General features: G+C 49.0%; 1 protein-coding gene across 2 annotated transcripts in view; it reads left to right on the top strand.

Moving 5' to 3' along the window:
* Positions 1 to 5,931: 5,931 nt before the first annotated feature.
* The window catches only part of CLCN5 (chloride voltage-gated channel 5), a 70,586-nt gene continuing 70,517 nt past the window's right edge, over positions 5,932 to 6,000 (top strand). Inside the window, exon 1 of one of the 2 annotated variants that reach the window (XM_027876869.1) lies at positions 5,932 to 5,996. The gene's annotated coding sequence lies outside the window, so the exon portion shown is untranslated. The remainder of the gene's footprint in view (positions 5,997 to 6,000) is intronic. The other variant, XM_027876878.1, reaches the window with a different exon arrangement.

The raw sequence follows: 6,000 nt of genomic DNA, 5'->3' as shown, positions 1-6,000 counted from the left end.
TTTGTTTTGGGCATATTGACCTTGACGTGTCTATAGAAACATGGCAGTTGGTGATGTGGGGCTTGGGCTTAGGAGAGAAGCTAGGGCCGGATCTATAGATCTAGGAGCCATCCGTATAGGGGAGATCATTGAATCCATGGGAACTGAGAAGTTCACCAAGAGAAGAAAGAGAAGAGGGTCTCGGACAGAGCTTTCCATTTCAGTTCAGCCTTCCTGGCTCAGCCTTGAGGGGTTAAAGATGGGACAGTTTAGGGAGCCATAGGCAGCAGGGTCCCTAAGCCAGTGCCCAAGCTTCTGGGGCTAAGGAAACCATTCAAGTGTGGTCCTGGCAGTGAAGTGCTAAGGGGTTGCCCTCCTGAGGAAACTGAGTTTTGCCAAGGACTTTGAAGATAAAGAGGAAGCTGATTTGATTGGCGGGGAGGAGTGAGCCAAACGTTCTAGGGAGTCTGGACGCCCATGGGAAAGAAACTGAGGCAGCATCCTGGGGCAGAAGGAGCAATGACCAGCCGGGGCAGACTTGTAACTCCTTAGAACTTGTGGCCACGATGTGCCACCTGACTGCCTCCCGTGTAGCTTGTAGCCTGGCAGAGAGCTCATGTGGGCATACTTGTAAACCAGGGCCAAGCAGCCTGCCCCAAGAGCAAGAGGATGTTCCTTGGGCATGTCTCTGCCCTTGGGGACACTTAATGAACCAGGGTCCTAGAAATCCCGGAAAGCCAGCTTATTTCCCTAAAAGAAGGTACCTGCTGACTCCTCCTTTGGGTGGGGTTGTTACTGAGACCGTGAAACTTAACCCTTTCCTATCAGATAGTGACTCATCAGGCCATTGCACCTCACATAATCCATGTTGTGCTTCTACGTACAGGGTTGGGCCTTTAGTTGGTTTTCCTGCACTGGGCAGTATTTTAGAAGCAAAAACAAGCTGAGACCCCTCTGGGCAATGGGGTAATGGGGTGATTGCATGGTGTTTATAGTCTTTATTTTGCTGCTTTTGCCTCCAATTGGCAGCTGCTTTATCTTGGGTCAAATGCGTTGAAGTTGATGGACCGGTTAGGTGGCACGGAGCTGGCAGGACTCTTGGATCTGTTCTCTTGCTAGGCTGTGTGGCATGGGTAGGTTGTTTGTTTTGTTTTTTGTCAGCTCTACCTACTCAAGTCCTCAAAGCCTGAGGATGCCTAGCTTCCTGTTAAGTAGATGGTTAATTATTCCTTAAACTAAATGAGAATTCTTTTAAGTAGAGCGTGCCTGGAGCAAGCAAGAGGCTTCTCTTCAAATCAAATTAACTTTCTTTTTCTTTTAAGTCGGCTAACACTGGAGGCCTTATGGGGGAGGCTCCCTTCTGACAGTGAAACCTCATTAGTTTCAGATCTGTGCTGGAGGAGGAGCACCTCTCTTTGAAATGGACCTCTAGGACAGGGTGCAGCCTTTTGACTGAGTCCAAACTTGGTCAAAGGGCCACGTGTGACCTCGAGGCCCCAAGTTCCCCACCCCTGATCTAGGATAACCAGGCTTTCCTCCCTTAGTTTGGAGCTTTGCTTAAGCCTCCCCACCCTTTGACTGGGAGCAAGGACTAGCTTTTGCCTCTTTTTGTTTCCCCAAGACTTAGCACATAGTAGGAGCTTAACAAATACTTAGGAACTGACTGCCCAGGAAAAGGCTTCCCAACGGGGCACTGGAACTGAAAGACAGGAATTCTGAGAGGCTGGGATGAGGAGGGAGGGAAGGGGGGCCTATCAGGCAGCCAAGGGGAAGGTGGTGGGTGCAGTGTGCAGAATGGCTACTAGTCCAATTTCAGTTCAGTGTGCCTTTATTAACTCCCCACGATGTGACTGGAATGGAGAATGTATGAAGGGGAGTACTGGGACATGGGTTTGGATTGAGTTGAACTTGAGTGTCCCTTGGGACGTCCAGGAAAAGATGTTCAGCTGCCAGCTGGTGATAGAGGAGTGGAGTTGAGGAGAGACATTAGGGCTGTATATATAGGTTTGAATAGAGATGGTACTTGAACCCATGAGAGCTGACAAGTTCCCTAAAAGAGAAAGGAGGACCCAGGCCAGAGCCATGCTAAGGAGGCAGGCAGGTCATGGATGATGAGCAATTCAGCCATCATCCATCGGCAGACTTGACCGTAGGCAATTCACTTAGCCTCTGGACCTCAGTTTCCCTAAATGTAAAATGAGAGGGTTGAATTACCTGACCTTTAAGGTCCTGTCTAGCTCTAAATCTATAATCCTGTGATCTTCTGAAGAAGCATTTATTAAACACCTGCTCTGCTACAGGTGCTGGGGACACAAAAGCAAAAAGCCGCGAAGTGATGCTAGGAGGTGGAGATCTGGAAGGACCCCTGAGATTCTGAGAGGTGGAGATGAGGAGGGAGGACATGCCAGTGCAAAGGCAGGGAGATGGGAAACAGAGTTCAGGGGTGTGCTAAAAGCAGCAGCTTCTTCTCTGAGGATCCACCACACTTAGACCAGAGAGACTTAGTCCCAGTAGTTTAGCCACCATGTAATTGTTTGATGGGGGCTGAGGGAGGGGGTCAGCCCCCTGATGTAGAGGATTCTCAGTCCTGTGCTTCTGTTTCTGCAGCCGTGGTGACTGAGTGCTCACTTAACTGTTGTAGCTTGTCCCGTGGCCAGTCTGGGAACCATAGCTACGTGGCCTTCTCCAGATCTGATCGATCCAAGGATAGACGAGGTTGTGACCAGGGAGGGAGGCATGGTTTGCAGGGTCGATGAATAAGCCGAGGGTCTTGAGTATAAGCTTCCTGAGACCAAGGACTGGGTCATTTTTGCCTTTACAGCTCCAGCTCCTAGAAAGGGCCTGGCAAATCGTAGACTCTTAAATGCTTTGTTGAGTGTTCAGAGTCAGAAGGTCCTTTAGGGGTCATCAAGTGGTGCTGTAAAATGTCCAGATCAGAGGCCCTGACCAGATGAAGCGTCCACCCAAAAATCCAATGGGGAGAGGCAGAATTTGACCATCCAAGCTCGGGCTTGAAAGGCTGATCTTCCCTGAGCCAGGCAAGTTGAATATCTCAGTAACCTCCCCTCTTGGTGAGTCCGAGGCCTGACATGCCCTTCTCAGCTCTAGCTCCTTCCTTTTACTGAAGATGAATTGAGGCCAAGAAAGGGAAAGGATTTCCCAAGATTTCATGGGGATTTGAACTGGGGTGTTCTGCCCCCAAATCTAGTGCCTGTCACTATCATGTAAAGGAGTTCTTTGATGAATTCAGGTACTCCAAACAAAGTTAGCATGCACCTTCATACTTACAAACTAATACTTCATGAGCAAGGAGAGGACTTGGGGAAACTGTTGAAAATTATTGTTTGGGATCCAGAAATGTGAGCCAAGGGCGTAGGGATGGACTCCTTCGAAAACTCACATCTGGACACATCTGGACACATCCGTATATCATAAATACTTTCCTCAAGAAGTCTCTTGGTTGGCCCTCAGAGGAGGCGGGCAGCAGTTAGGTCTGGCTGAGAGAAGGTTCCCCCCAGTGTGTAGACAGATGTTCTTAAGCTGCTTATGAATGGCTTCAGCATAGTCATGCTGAATGTTTCTTGGTCTTAAAGAGTAAACCATTATTGTTAGTACTGTTATATTCGGTCTCTTTGTGAGCTTGTGAGTTGATGAAGGCTGCAGAAATCTCTCTACCTCTTTCCACAGCATACTTCAGTAACATTAGGGCTTAAAGAGCCTTCTGTGGGCTAGCCTGGGAACCTCTCCACAAAAATGTGGTGTTTGAGAGGAAAGGCCTCATTCCAATTGAAAAGCAATTGACTCACACACGAACTGCAATAGATCTCATTGGGGAATTGGGAATTTCCTGTACATTTGCATTCTAACTTTCAAAATCCATTTTCATCATGAGAGTTTAATAATAAATTATCTGGGACATTTATTTGCAACCTTTCTCCCCAAAATGAGCTGATATTGCATATGGTGAAGAGTGAACAACCTCATAAAAGCTGAAATGGATTCACTCTCAAGAGGCAGGAGATGCTGGGTTCTAGACATAGCAATCATTGCCGAGTCTGCTGTGGGTGATCATGAAGTTCACATAAATACCGAAGAGAAAAAGGAGAAGACAACATGTGTGGTGATAGCGGCTCCATCCTCACTTTGAAAAATGAGGACTGTACAAAAGGAAAGATTCAGAAATATTGTGGTTTCCCAGAGAAGTGCCTCCCCAGTGAGGGGGCCCAGAACGAGTCTCCTTGGCTGCCCCCCCATGCTTGGCATGCCCCTCCCCCCCTCAAAATCCCGACTCTGGCCTTTCCTAGGCTTCTCCTCCCCAGCTGCTGGGGCCTCCCATCTGTGCTGAATGTATCTTGTATATATGCCATCTCCCCATTACGAGGGCAGGGGCTGCTGCATCTCTCTGTATCCGCAGAAGCTTAGAGCACGTGCTGACTTCGTGGTTTTTACAGAGCAGAGTTGGTAGCTTAGGACAATACCTGTTCAGAGGCCTATCTTCCATGAAGCACTTTCCTGAGGAGGTTGGATGGCAGCCAGTAGGGAGGGAGCATTGGAGAAGCCCTCAAAGATTCCCCTTCCCTCCACCCCCCCCAATACTTCTGGTCTTTTAAGGGAAACTTTATTTTCCTTTATAGCCTGGAGCTTAGAGGGCTTCCTTCAGCCTTCTTACCTCCTCTAGATTAGGCTATATTTATGAATGTGTGTGTATGTGTGTGTGTTGCAGGGTCATAAGTGTAGCACACTGTCTCTAGGTCATTGCAGAATTCCCCTTCTCCTCCATATTACCTGGGAAGAAGGCCCTCGGTCCTCTGTCACTCTGTCACTCTTGTGGATGGCTCCTGCCTCATGCCTTGCTGGGGGGGGGGGGGCTTTGTTCAAGACCACATCCATTTAGCCATCTTGGGCAGACTTCTCCCCTTTCCCTGAGCTCTGTCTGCGCTCAGTAATGAATAGATTCCTGCCAGAGCCTTCATGCACACCAAAGCAGCCCCCAGCAGCTCTTGGCTGGGGAGGGTCTTCAGTGGAAATCCCCGCCCCCCCAGTCACTACTGGGCGTGGGAGCTCTCTTCTTCCTGAGCCAATTTCGGATTCCTCCTCCCCTCTGGCCCTTAGTTAGGTTGGGTGGCCCTAGTCCCTTTTGTGTGCACTAGAGGGTACCTAAGCCCTCAGGAGGGTTGTACAGACTGGCCAAGAATGAGGAAATCCCTCATAATAAAGACTTCTCCCTGGGAGGGGGAGGCAGAGAAAGGTTGGGCTTGGAAGGTTCTCATCCATAGGTAATGTTATGCTAAATAACTTTTGAAGTTGGAAACTTCAAAAATGAATGAAAAAGCCCAGCATTCTTTTGCTGTGGTAACCTAGGTAACTGTAGTAAACTTCCTCGTGTTGTCTGTTCTTGCTGCTATGGGGGAGGGATGGGGGAGGAGACTTTTAGCCCTCTGGAAGGGCACTTTGGGTTGGGTTATTTGTTGATCTTTGGGGGAGGGGGCACCAAACATAGCTAAAATAGCTCCCTCTCTAGGTAATCTCTGCAGCTCTAGGAGAGGAAGATAACTCCTGATAAGAGGAGGAGGAGGGAGATACCTGGAGGGAAGAGAGCTGATGCCTTGGATTGTTGAAACTCTGGCCCAAGGATGCACTGATTTTCTTTAGCTCCATTCTAAGGCCCAAACAAATCCCCAAACAGAGCCCTAAAGGAATGAGGGTCGGGGAAGGGCCAGGGGAACCAGGACAGACCCCAGAAGGGAAATGACTCCTGGTCTCCCGTGACTTCAAGGGCCATTTCTGCTACCAAAGTCGGTCATTCTTCACTTTTTGAAGGACTTTGTTTTCCCATACTTCTCCTGAAACATTGAAAAAAGGCCAAGCTTATCTTGGGCCTTTTGACCTCCCTGTGCAGCTGGGCCCCAGATCCAGCCAAGCTCCTCCTAACAGCCTTTCCCTTCATTCCAGGAGTTCAGTGTCCTCATGCTACCCACTGATCATTCAGAGACGAACCTGGACTGCTGACTCTCAAGGTGA

This window comes from Vombatus ursinus, unplaced genomic scaffold (assembly GCF_900497805.2).
Source record: "Vombatus ursinus unplaced genomic scaffold, bare-nosed wombat genome assembly UNPS02004179.1, whole genome shotgun sequence".
In the NCBI taxonomy this organism is placed as follows: Eukaryota; Metazoa; Chordata; class Mammalia; order Diprotodontia; family Vombatidae; genus Vombatus; species Vombatus ursinus.
This window is presented reverse-complemented; position numbering and strand designations above follow the sequence as displayed.